General features: G+C 32.1%; 2 long non-coding RNA genes across 3 annotated transcripts; one reads left to right on the top strand and one right to left on the bottom strand.

Moving 5' to 3' along the window:
- The first annotated feature begins 1178 nt into the window (after positions 1-1178).
- LOC126722705 (uncharacterized) lies at positions 1179-1799 on the top strand. Its single transcript, XR_007654040.1, has 2 exons — positions 1179-1309; positions 1398-1799. It is a non-coding gene; the product is annotated as an uncharacterized LOC126722705 (long non-coding RNA).
- Positions 1800-4477: 2678 nt separating this feature from the next.
- LOC126722693 (uncharacterized) lies at positions 4478-6950 on the bottom strand. Of its 2 annotated transcripts, none has more exons than XR_007654030.1 (2): positions 6343-6950; positions 4478-6101 (listed from the first exon to the last, which is right to left on the bottom strand). It is a non-coding gene; the product is annotated as an uncharacterized LOC126722693 (long non-coding RNA). The 2 variants fall into 2 exon arrangements; XR_007654031.1 differs by having other exon boundaries at positions 4478-6066.
- Between the last annotated feature and the right edge of the window lie 7465 nt (positions 6951-14415).

Genomic DNA, 14415 nt, shown 5'->3' with positions numbered 1-14415 from the left:
TAAACTCCTAGTTTATGATGTGGGGGATGGTACTAGAGTGAAATTTTAGAAGCATGTGTGGTGCGGGGATTGTACTCTCCAAGAGTCCTTTCCAGAGCTTTATTGTATTAGTAGGTCGAATGATTCCTCAGTGGTTGAAATTATGGGTTGGTCTGCTAGAAGGTTTCACTGGAATGTGTAATTTCGTCGTCCACCCCAAGATTAGGAAGAAGAAGCCTTTGATCGGTTTATGGGGTTGGTCTATTCTTCGACAGTGCGGGGGTTTGGCCCAGATAAGGTTTGTTGGAAGCCTACAAGGAATAGAGGTTTTGAGGTTAGAGGATATTATAGTTCCTTTTATCCTCCTACTGTTGTTTCCTTCCATGGAGAATGATATGGCAATCGAAAGTTCCTCCATGGGTGACTATCTTTTCTTGGTCTTCTTCCTTAGGTAAGATCTTATCAATAGACAACCTTCGTAAAAGACGTGTGATAGTGTTTGATTGGTGCTATATGTGTAAGAGATGTGGGGGGGGGGGGGGGGGTGGATCATCTTCTACTTCATTGCTCCATTGCTTGGGAGTTGTGGTCTTTGGTTTTCTGTTTGTTTGGTATTCAATGGGTTATGCCTCATACTGTTCCTAAGTTATTTGAGGCTTGGCAAGGAAAGTTTGCACGACATTGTCACATTGATGTTTGGAGATTAGTGCCTTATTGCTTGATTTGGTGCATTTGGTGTAAAAGAAATGCTAGAAGCTTTGAGGGTTGTGAACATTCGTTGCTAGAGATTAAGTCTTTTTTCCTGCACACTCTCTTTGATTGGAGTGTGGTCTTTTCTCATTTTTCTTATTCTTCTTTTCCTATTTTTCTTGATCGTTGTTCTTTTGTTTCTTGTTTTGTGCCCCCATAGTACATCCCCAATGTACTCGGATTGGCACTTTTTCTATTATTAATAACATTCTTACGTTACTTATCAAAAAAAAAAAAATTATTACTATTATTAATGGACACTGCATAAAGCTATAGAACAGAAATCATTGCCAAAATTAGCACTATAATCATGTTTAGTGCTAGGTATCAATAACTTACCAAATAGATTTATTAAAGACTTATTCAATGCTTTAACTTATGTAGTTAGTCAATTTCGGAAAAGTAGGATTGAAGAAAAAAGTGGAAAAGAGAAGGGGGGGATGGGGGTGGGGGTCGGGAGAGATTTAAAAAGTGCATGCCTCTATCTTATGTGCCTCATTCAATTTCATTAATGCACATTCAATGATGATTTTCTCTTCCATCAAAATTACCCAATTCTTTGGAGGAAGGTCAATTTGTGGTATTTCTTTTCTAGCCTCGTTCATCCACTTCTTTTAATTTATATAATGACTTGAATGTAACTGGCTCGGGGAATGTATGACTTGCAGATCCAGCCACCACCAATCACAAGAGCAGATTTTGATAAAGTACTTGCAAGACAGAAGCCAACTGTAAGTAAAGCTGATCTTGAGGTGTATGAGAGATTCACGGAGGAGTTTGGGGAAGAAGGCTGATTGCTTGAGTTTGAACACAAGGACTGATTAACCATTTGTACAGGTAAAACCACTAGTACTATAGGTAAATGAAATACGTATATATAGTCATCAATATAGCTTGTAATAGAAAGTTCAGCATCTTGTTAAGAGAAAACCGTGCCATATTGTTTCAACCTTTCTCTGTCTGTCTCACCAGAAAAGGAAGAGGTGGAAAGCTCTTAATTGATGTACAGTGTTACTGGTGATAGTTTCCATAATCAATAATGATTGATAATCTTACCATTTTTTTTCCCATCTGGGTATGATCTCCTACCGGTTTGCCACTAGATGTTCATTCGAAACAATATCCTAGCTGCTGCTGGTACCAAATTTGTAATTAACCAATGATGAACATCTAAAATAGACAGAAAACAAGTTGCTATATGATATCGTTAATGAAAATTAGCAAATGATGACAGCTAAAAAAATTTACAGTATTATGAAAGAACTACTGTGATAATATCTTATTGATTATGCCCCAGGGCGCTGTCATTAAAAGCAAGGTAACCAAAGGATAAAACTCTTACGTTTGGAATGGAGAGAGAGAAGGAAGGTGTTCTGGAGTCATGGAGTTCACCTCTGCCAACCTTTGTTAAGTACAAATGGTAGTAGCTAAAGGCTCCCCTGGACATGCTCCAGGTGAGCTTATCTGGGACAAAAATGGTAATTGGATAAAGTGTTTTTCCTTCTCTACTTAGGACTTACTTTCAGACTGTACTCTGGGCTATTGGCTACAGACTACAACTTTTGTGGCGAATGGATTATTGCAACATTCTATTACATAATGATAAATGATATACATTTAAAAATATTTTTCCAGTCAATATAAATATTTTTCTTTCCAGCAGAAGATCAAATGCTTAAAAATAAAATTAGTAAGAATTTTTTTTTCACAGCTATTAACATAACGTGTGATTTGTGTATAATAAAAGTAATGTCAATAATGAATCCACGTGACAAAAAAAAATTGTCAAATAACACGTTGTAACCTTAACAACATGTGGAAGATATTATCACAGATACCACCCCTAGCATAGTCTAAAAAGGTAAAGTTAAAAAAAAAAAAAAAAAAAAAAAAGAAAAAGAAAAAGAAAAAAAGAAGTAAAGCTTAACATAAGGATACTAATGAATAGTCCCAATTAAAGGCAACTTCAGTCTGAAATCTAGGTCTTGCACTTCACTGCACACCCAAACAAAAATCTACTTTGTTTTCAAGTTGAGCCTACTTGACTAGAGAAGAAATTGCTTGTTGCTTTATGTAACTAGTCACGGACCCATGCATTGCACATGATAAATTTGTTTATGACAGTGTTATTATTATATATTATTAATTATTAATATTTTTGTATGTATTGCTGCTCAAGTTGCATTATATATGTTTGACCAATATATTGCAAAATTCATGGTGATTGGAGGTTTTGGTCATGGAATTAATTTTGTATTATTAGAGATTTGTATTCGAAATATAATGAGGAAATTTTATTGTAGATTTTTATTTTGGAAACAAAATTTCTACCATACTCGATTGGCTAATTTGTACATTTCCAAGTCAATTGAGCACATTTTGCATGTAACATGTAGTTCTTTGTTTTCATAAGGGTAAGGGCATTCATGATCCCAATGACCTACTCCATTTTTCTTGCATGCTTGGTTTTTTTGGGATACGAAATTTTTGTTCCAAAAGTTGCATGTCGAAGGATTTGTCGATAGTTTTGTAGCAATTGTTTTCCATTTGGTTGGTTTAGAATTAATTGCAATATTGGATCCATGAAGTCATTTTTTTTTTAATACAAAAATATAACAATGACTCTAGAACAGTGCACAAATTCATTGGATAAAGTTAATAAAAAGAGAAAATATAGGACTACAATATTTTGTGGCATAATTTTGAACGTGATAGATTGTAATTAGTAGAGAAAAAGTAGTTCATGTGAAAGAAATAGACATCAGTTGTGAATTCAAAATTGTGTATCTCATTTTGATGTTGCCTAAAAATTTTGGCGATTGTCTTCCAACATTAGTAAATACTAGCATATGACCTGCGCAATTCACGAACTACTTTTATTTATTATTCATGGACAAAAATGTAAAATCATAAAAATATTATGACAACTCCATAGATAATTAAAATTAAATAAACTGCTTTTAAAAAAAAAAAGAAAATGAAAAGGAAAAAAAGAAAAAGGGAAAAAACTTCCCATTTATTTTTATTTTTCTTAATTATTATTATTTTTTAAAATGATGAGAAACTCCCTTAGAATTGAAGGTGTGTTTATGCATTAAATATTGTCAAATGAAGAAAATACAAAAAACCTCAATTATTCAAATTATGTTGTCACGATTATAAGATTCTTATTATAGCTATCCAAATTAAACTACACAAAGGACAACTAATTTCAAGTATACATACAAAAACCACACAAAAGATATTTTAAATTGTAGAGTTTTATGAATACCAATCACTCTACTGCCCCATAAAAAACTAAAAGATGGTGGCACTAAATCAAAGTTACATTTGTGAAATCTCACAGAGAAATCTATAGCTACCTACTCTTTTCCAAAGCCATGTACATTTAGTTGATACTTTTTAGCACAATCCTTTTCCATAAATTTCTTGAAGCATATGGATATTGACAATTTTTGCATTCTTCTAAACTTCACCAATGCTAGGAGGCTTTTAATCGGTGTTGTAGCATTACCAAACAATGCAACTTATCGTTTTTTAACTTAAACGTGACAGAACTTTAAGTGCCTTTTTTCTTCGATTGTTTTCTTATTTTTTACTCACATTTGATAGTTCCATCGTTATATTAAGCAATATTAACATCACATATGGGCATAGCCAACCCAACACAACCCCACCGAATTACCTAATAATTGACAAATATATATATATTATATATAAAATAAAAATACTCCTAAAACCTTTGAAATTTTCGAAATACCCATAAATATATTAAAATTACCAAAACGCATCCCAACACTTGAAAATGACCAATATAACCCCAAAGCTTTCAAAAATTACAGGGATATCCTTAAAATCTAAAAAATGACCCCAAAACCTAAAAAATGATTGAAATACCCTCTAAACCTAAAATATGATTGAAATACCTTTAGAACCTTTAAAAAATGACCTAAATGACCATGACTTTCTTCAGGATTTTGGAATTTAGCCATAACTTGCAACTGATACATTGATAAATTCTGCGTCCAATTTGCAGCTGTTCCAGTAGCATCCCCTTGCTTATAACTTTGCAGGCTAGAGATACCAGGTTCATATGAAATAGGAACTTTGAATAGATTTCCGTCATTTGATTGACTTTTGGTGCACATCTCAACTTGAGATCCATTAACTTTTATCTCGTACAAAATCAAATGTGTTTTTGACCTTCTAGCTTAAGTCACATCCATAGTATCTAAAATAACACCACGGACCTTCTAGCAGCCAAGGCTTCCATGACTTCAATTTTGTTAGGAAAAACAATTTTCTAGCTCATTACAATACAGCCAGATATGCCAATAGCTTAAGGAATAAATAACCAATAATTATAAATATAAATTACTAAGACTTTAGTCACTGGAATATTCAGTCGGCAGAACCAGAACATCTATTTATATTTAAGGACTAAACATATTTTTGAATCAATTCAAAAATTAAAAGGTGTACCAAAGTGGTAAGATAGTCACACTGCTCATCTGATAGATATCCTTTATATAAGAAAACCTATTGCAAGATAGAAAACATCAAATTTTTGAAATAAGTGAGCTTCAATTTAATTGTTCCTCCAAAAAGACATAATTCACTCTATGATTATATGCAAAGATCTATGAATATAGCACATTTGCAGTTATTTATTTATTTATTTTTATATAGTAAATTAGCAGAAATTTTTTATTTAGATCTTTGAACGTCTTTATCAGTTTTAAGCACAACACTTGGTCTAACATGCAAAACCAGCCAACTTAACAGCAGTCATGCTCATTGATTTGCTAATACAATTCACACACTAACAACCAAAAAAACTGCTACAGCAAATCATATCATATGACATTAACCAAAAATAAAAAAGAGAAATTGAAGTACCTGAACTTGGTAATTATGTAGATAGAGTGTGAGGCAATACAAAAGTTGATTTAAAAATAAAAACACCAACAAGAACAAAACTGGGAAGTCCCCTCTTCTCTTGTCCTCTGTCAGAGACCAATCTTCCCTGACATTTATGAGAAAAGCCACACTCCCATCCTTGGTACAAATTACAAACCAACCATGTCCCGCCTGCAAGCTCACTTGTCCCTCCCAAAATTTTATCACCTTCCTACCATTGCAAATGTCTTGTAGGCCTTCAAAACCAAAATCAGAACAAACCCAAAAGTCTAGCACATAGTCATCCTCGTACACCATACCAAATAGACAAAAATCAATTTAAAAACCAGAAAGACAAAACTTATCTCTAATTGGTCGATCTCTCTGCACCCTGTGTCTAACCAACTCTCTCTCTATCGTTCTCGAACTATTGGACTCCTAAAATTGATTGTCCAAAACCAATTATAAATACCCTAAAATTAAACCAAAATCAAACACAAAATTAATTTAATCCAAATACTCCTAAAAGTTTTTAGTATACTGAGAAACTAAATCAAATCAAATGAATCAAATCAAAACCTAATGTAACCCAAATACCTAAATACAAATCAATCCAACCAAATTTCTCAAAACTAATTCATATTTCATACCCATATCTAAGAAAGAATGGAAAAAAAAAAAAAAAAAAAAAAAAAAAAAAAAAAAAAAACTTACCAGTGACAGTTCTCTCTCTATGTCCGTATCTCAAATCATGCGTGCAACTTTAGGTTACCAGTGCCGGTTCCGGTAGCCTAAGTCCAGCAAGGGACGAACGGTGGTGGGAAGATGATGGTGATAGCCGGCCGGCCATATGAACTCTGTCTCCTTCTCATCTCTGTTTCCTCATCACCTCTCTCTCTCTCTCTCTCTCTCTCTCTCTCTCTCATCGCCTCTCTATTCTATTTCCGTGTGTCCTTTCATTTAAACCAGTTATTTTTTTGTTAATTATAATGAGAAGCTTTTAAACGGTGTGCAAATTGTCAAATAACATAATTTATCACTTTTTAATTTATATGTGTCAGAATTTTAGGCGGTCTTTTTTCCTAATGTGGCAGCACCTCTTTAAAGGCTTCTGCTATTATATATGGTATTAGATTTCGAGCAATAATTCTATAGGTAATTCATGTTGTATGCTCATTTTTGTGATTGTATAGAAAGAATTTTAATGATATTTTTGGTTTGTATTTTTGAAGTTGTTTAGTATTGTAATTTATAGTGTTTTGCTTGTTTTATGGATGAGTGATTGTTTAAGTTATTAGCAATTATTTTTAGTTTTTAATTTTTTTTTTGGTTGTTGTTGTTGTTGTTGTGAATAGAAGCCTTTCATATACTCTCCACTATAAAACTTATTTCTTATAGTATTGAATATATATTTCAATTGTAACTTACGTTTAATGTTCTCCTCTATAAAATGTATCATTATTGAGATGTCTTGATTTGAATTGATTTGTGATGCATAATTTTCATCTACCAACCTAGCAGTGTCTCAAACAATTTTATAGAGTTTTCATTAGCAATCACATATTTCATCTATCTAAATGATCAACAAATGATGAGGGTAGCAAATAAATTAACATGTGTTAGTTACTTTCATTAATGGTAAAATAACAGTTGTAGAGCAATCGAATAATTCTATATCTTTTGCATAACAAAGTAGTAAATTTTAGATTGAACATGTAACCTATTCAATAAATAGCTTTGACATTATCTTAACAAATCTGTGCCATACACCCACAACCTTGCTTTTATGTTCTTTAAAGCAGTGTAGAGTAGGTGAGAAGTTAATATGACCCCAAATGATTCTATTTCTAAGATATCACCATATCACAACCAGCATGAGTTTGTTATTTAGTTGAATAACAATTCTTATCCTTAACAATTAATTAGTATTAATTTTATTTGATAAAAAAGTCTAAAATTATATCACTAATAATTTTATATAACTATATATCACTAACTTAAATTAGATATCTATTGATGACAGTGCAAGCATTGAATATTGCAAGAAGAAACAAAAAAAGAGCCGTCCAAACATAAACCCTGCATAAGTTGTATATATAAATAAATTATTAATAATTTTGAAGTAGTTGAAAATTAATTAATATCCAGATCAATTATTGAAGACAAAAGAAAAACCACTCCATATCTCGTTTTGGAAGGAATGATTTCTCTGCAGTCCACAGCTTAGACATTAGATTTGAAACCTCTCAGAACAATTAAATTAAAAGGAAAATGAAAAAGAAATCAATTGGAGGAGTAATTGTTGTTTTAGTGCTTTCCTTTTCACCATATTTTTTGGAGATAAAAGAACTCCATATGAACCGGCTTTTAGAGGAAAAAATTCAAAGGCACTATGAGAAAAAGAATTTTTATAACAGGATTTAGTCATAAAGAAGAATGATAAAAGAAATCAAATAAACAAAACAAATAGAAAAGTACTTTTCCAGCACTAATGAATTCTCAGTTGACATTGGCATAAAGTTCAATATAATAAATCCATCACTAACCACATACATACCCTGATTGATTTCTAGAGCACCAATGTATAGGTTGAGAATTAAGATAGATGTTAAAGTAGCATGTGAGGGATGTTCTAACGCTAACAACATAAAAACGCTTGCACAGTGATTTGAGTTTCATGAATTCACAAATTCTTAAAATTGAAACCATGAATATCAAACCATGTCTAAACCAAAGACCATGATAAACACAATTATGTAGAAAAATTACTACAGAAAATTCAAACACCAGGAATCTTGTGTTGTAAGAGTAGCTAGGATGTGCATATATGCTGACAGTGCTGGTGGTAGTGAATTGCATCACAAAATATTATCTAATTTATCAAACCAGATACATAACTGATGCACATCTAACCCGTTTATGAATCCAAAAGTCCAATTCCAACGATAAATGGTTAGCCAAGAAGTTTAGGACTACCCTCTACCTCAGCTAAAAACAATTCGTTAACAACTTCCTAGGCAGCAGGTCCATTAAGATTGTATTTAGCACCTGTTTTGGTATCCACACCCATAACAGTAACAATATGCCAAATCTAGATCACATTTTGAAGTGAGCAAATGAAAAATGAACAAAAGGAAAAAAGAAAGAAAGTGACAATAGCAAAATAAGAATAAATCATTACTTTGTTAATGTTCACCTTCACAACACATTGAGAGCAAAACATTACTCATTATAATGTCACCAATGTTGAAAAGCAATTCGTTAACAACTTCCTAGGTAGCAAGTCCATTAAGATGGTATTCAACACCTGTTTCGATATCCACACCCACAATAGCACCAACATGCCAAATCTAAATCACATCTTGAACTAAGCAAATGAAAAATGAACAAAAGAAAAAAAAAAGTGATAATAGAAAAATAAGAACAAATCATTGAGAGCAAAACATTACTCATTTTTGTGTCACCAATGTTATCACATTAGCACATTGATGACTGAACATATGGTAGTCCCAAAGCGGAACAGTTTCATCACTACTGCTGGAATAAACCATGTCTAAACCAAAGACCATAATAAACACAATTGTGCAGAAAAATTACTGCAGAAAATTCAAACACCAGGAATTTAGAGTCACACTAAACAAACAGTGGAAGCAAACACCACAGTACTACACTAAGAACTCAGAGTCGCACTAAGTCGTTGGAATCACAGAAAATTTAAAATCCAGCAATTTAAAAACTCAAAACAAACAGATGCAAAAGAGGTAGAGCTCCAATTAAAAAACCCAGCAATAAAAAATTCAATACCTTAAAGAACGAAAGAGGCAATAAGAAGGGGAAAAAAAATCAAACAAAAGAATAGAGCACAAAAAGAATTGAAATTTAGAGATACCTTAGCAGCTTCTATCAGTATTTATATAATGTGAAGAGAGAAAGACAAGAAGGAAGGAAGACAGAGAGGCTGCCGTTAGAAGGGAGTGAGGCTATCGTGAATTTAATGTGAAACCGTAGAACAAAAGGTGGGGAAGGGGAGAACTAAAACGAGGGGAGAATGTGTAAGTATTGAAGGGGAAGGGGAAAGAACTAAAATGTAGGGAGACAGGAAATTGACATCGTGTAACAAAAGGAAAAGAAAAACAAAAAAGTTTAAACAGTGAATAGAAAGGGTTTTACAAAGGATTTCAGTTGAAAAGGCTCTAGGTTTTGGCTTTATGGTAGAATTAAATTTAGAAGAAGTGGGCTTTATGGTAAAATTAAATTTAGAAGAAGTGGGATTTATAGTAGAGATAGGGCTAGAATTTATTTTATATTTATCAGCATTTTAAAATTAACAAAAACTCTTTTAAAATTGTAGGACAAATTCAAAAAAGTTGATGGAAATGACATGGCTGCTAATGTGGCTCAACGTAAGCATAGCAACATTAAATGTTACGCTTCAACTTTTAATATAATATAGATTAGTATTTGATATTTAGCGTGATGCATGCACGATATAATTTTATTCTGAAACATTTTGTAGAAATTTTCTTATAATCCATGTATAGTACTCAATTGTGGAGTTAATTATATAACGGACAACAATAAGAACAAGAAAAAAAGAAAAGAAAAAAAGAAACAGAGATTAAAAAAAAAAAGTTTTATTTAATTGGTATATTATGAATGAAAACGTACTCCTTGAGTGGACAAATCAATCCTTCCATTGGTTAGTGTTAAACCAAATAAATAATTGCAGAGTGAAATTTTAATATAATAATAAAATGGAAAAGCAATTAAAACCGCTAGTAAAAAAATGGAAATAACTAGTTAGATGATAGAACCATTCTTGGAAGAATCCACAGGATCAATTATAACAAGTGACACAATCATATTCTGTAAATATGACTCATTTTTTTAATGATTTCAACTAATTAAAGTACATAACTTTTAAATTTCTTAATGAAATTTTTTTAAGGGGTAATTAACTAATTATACTCCTCTCCCTTGAGATTTGAAGAAAATAGCACTCCTCCCCTTCTGTTATATTAGTAAATTTTCTGAATTTCTATGAAATTTTCTTTATCAAAGTCTAACCATTATTAGTAAAAACATATCGAAATTTGTTGATAATAATGAAGTTTATCAAACACCAAAATACTTGCAATAGCAAATCTCTCCACAACCCAATGACAAACTAAAAAATAAGAAAAAGTCATACTAATTTTAAAATACTCTAATTAAAAATTTAAATCAATGGATTTTAATTCTGAAATAGAGGATAATTTTGGAAACCTACCCTTAAGCAAATGATATGTTAGAACCCAACATTGTTAACATTAATTTAATAGAGTTTGATCAAATGGATGTCAAAAAGGGAATTTTCCCCCCTTAAGGTTTAAGGTAAAGTGTCATTTCCCAACACCTTAAAGGAGGGGAGTGTAATTACCTCTAGTTTTTATTATACATATATTGAGTTACAAAATATTTCATTTGCATCTTGATTTGTTTTTAAAGTATTTTGGTTTCAAATCTACAATATATGATAAGAAAATAGTATAAACAAAAAGAAGAAAAAATCAAACTTTACTATCACATATTTTTTATTCCCCCCCCCCCCCCCCTTCCACACACAAATTCTTGACTTCGTCACTTATGTGGACATCAATAAAATGTGGACATTGTGGTTGTGTTTGGCATTAGCTGAAAAATGCAATTTTTTTTACAAATTAGCTTATTTTTACTACTATTCATGGGTCCAATTTCACTTTTTGATATTATTCACCATGTGCCTTTCCTCTAGCCAATGGCCAACCTATGATTGGCTCTGCCTGGCTTAGGTTATCAATCACTGAATTCCACCCAACAGTGGCTAAGAAATGCTCCAATCGCTTTGTGTGACAGAATTTTGAATTGGGGCGCCTAGTTATTCACTAGCAAGGCCCATTTGCTTTTCCTTATCGGTTTTCAAATCCTTCTGATAACAAGAATGCTCTGAATTCACCATTTATGTCAAAACCAATAGGTAGTGTAATGATCCAAATGAATGGCATTCCACTCTCTTCCAAAGCAATAGCAAGTTCCATGATCATTTGGGAAGCACCAATTGTGTTTTAGAACTGAAACCTCCTGATGCTAGTTCAGCCATTCTATGCTTTGTTCTACCGAAGACCAAGCTTTTTTTCCAAATTTTTTGGCCGATAATACGTGTATCATAGATTTAGTGGGAGATGAAATCATAGCTTGAGGAAGTATAGGACCAATAGCCCAAACTGATAACTTTATATATTTTCTCAAAACTTCCAATTGTAGAGGTTCAAGTTCTTCTACTGTATTACAAAACCACTCATAAGAACTAAAAGAAAGTGATAAGCTTAGGGCTGGCCTTGATTCTGTGATAATCAGGGAGAAACCAAGTGTGAAGTGGAGTGACGTGGCCGGGTTTGAGAGTGCCAAACAGGCATTGCAGGAGGCTGTAATACTGCCTTTTAAGTTCCCCCAATTTTTTACTGGTTAGTTCCTCAACCATTATTTTTATGTTTTGGGTTATTTGCTTTTAGTTTTCATGTTGAATCTTGGCATGTTGTCAATGTGAACAAGCTTGATTTGGTTTATGGTGACACTTGATACCTATGAATACTGAAAAATATGCCGAGATTGTATCCTCCAATTGTATTACTCAAATTTTTGACTTTCAGGTTCTGCTTTTGCAATGGAAATTATACAAATAAACCCCATCAGAAACAACTGAAAATATGTATGGAGAAGACATGTTGTAGTACAGTTGTACAATCAATAGCCCATGTCAAACGACAAATCAAACTTCTTATAGTTAGTTGGGCTTATATTCTGTCAATTTAATTCAAAAAGGCTCAAATATTGGCCTTTGAAAAGAGTTTAGAGAAAGGTAAAAAGGATATTTTAAGAATCAGCTCAGTATTATTATTATTATAGAGGAAGGTGTATCTTCCTATCTTTATCTTCCTATCTTAAAGATACATATTGGATAATAATAATATGTCCTATTATAAGTTTTAAGACCCAATTGAAAACCTCTTTCATATCAAGTTTCATTCTATAAAAAAAAAAAAGAAAAGGGTTTCATTCTATAACGGCTTGAGGGGTTGACGTTAGTGCTTCAATACGTGAGTTTTAAGGGTTTAGAATTCACTACGTTGCCATGACCTTAGGCTTAGATTATCCCTTTCCCCTGGCTGTGAATTAGAAAATTTCTTTTCAAGGAAAAATTAGAAAATGATTTAATTCTATCTTTCTGGCAAGGGAAGATAACAGTTCTACTTTTTTTTTTTTTTTTTTTTAAATCACTTTGGCATAGCTGCTATTTGATACAATACCCAATATATAGATGCTGAAATCTCTTTATTTATTTACTTTTTTTTTTTATGTGGATTCTCGCCAAAGTAGACCCATTTGGACCCATTCCTACGAAGTAAACAACTAATACATGACCTCACCTGCTAGACCTTGCGTTAGGCTGAACTATATAAATATTGTGTTCTCTCTCTATTCTTTATCTCCATATTTTCATAATATCTAACACTCTAAATACAAAAAAAAAAAAAAAAAAACAAAAAACAAAAAACAAAAAACAAAAAAAAAAAAAAAAAAAAAAATTAACAACTTTTTAAAGTTCATGTTCCTCCAAGTTCTCCAAAATCAAAATAAACTTATAATGGGAGCTAATTACAATTAACGAAAATGATCAACACCACATTGTTTCCATAGTAAAGTAGTAGCTTAACCATCATTGAGCCCTTAGTGTACTTTGACTAATTAAACCCCACTACTTGCCTTTTGACAAGACAGTCATGCACACATTTTTAGCAAAAGTAATGTCATAAATAAAATATATTGTACAATAGTTAAAGTTGGTAAGTTTTGATAATTTTTTTATCCAAAATCATGGCTAAAATGGCTCGCTACTACTATTTAGCAAAAAAATTAGCAATTTATCACTGTTTTAAAAATATGTAAGAATCAACCATCTTTTTGAAACTCAAGTTTCAAAAACTCGAGTTCTTTGAAAAAATATACTCTGAAAATTTTTGAAAATTTTTTATGGTGCTCGAGTTCATGGAAAACTCGATTTCGCCAAACTCGAGTATTCAAATAGTGGTAGATTCTTACATATTTTTAAAATAGTAGTAGATTGTAACATAGTTTGCAAAAAGGTGCTATTTGGCTATTTTCACCTCGAAGTCATTACTAACATCACTTTATCATATATCACCAACAAATTGCCTCCCCAAAAACTGTGAAATATTTTAAAATTTTGTAGCTCTAGAGTTATTATTTCAAGTTATGCTATAGATGCAACATTTTTCACAACAATTAAATGAGTAATTAACTTTGCCGCCAGGTACAAGAGTTTAGCATTCACTACTTTGTCATGTGACCTCATACTCATACCACTCCTTTACGTGAGTTAGAAAATGATTTAATTCTATCTTTTCACTTGACAACAAAATTTCTGTTCAGGTGAGATTTAAAAATAAATAAATAAATTCTATATGACACATGACATTAACACTAAACAGCCGATACGATTTCAACATCTAATTGCTTATTGCTCCCCTCTTGACAATATCCATTACCTCAAATTATAGGGTCATGTTAGAATGGCAGGTCAAGCAAACCTAGTGGTGGTGTCATTTGTCATGGTTAGCCATGTGATCAAATTACTTATCCACAGCCGTTGAATAGAACAAATAATTCTCCAATGGCTGTCCCAAATCAACTTTCTCGCTCAGGCGTGGCCCCTATTATTTGTCGTCGCAGTTGGGTTGAAGGTAATTA

This window comes from Quercus robur, chromosome 4 (genome assembly GCF_932294415.1).
Source record: "Quercus robur chromosome 4, dhQueRobu3.1, whole genome shotgun sequence".
Classification (NCBI taxonomy): Eukaryota; Viridiplantae; Streptophyta; class Magnoliopsida; order Fagales; family Fagaceae; genus Quercus; species Quercus robur.
The sequence above is the reverse complement of the archived record's forward strand: the minus strand, read 5'-3'. Positions and strand labels throughout refer to the sequence as shown.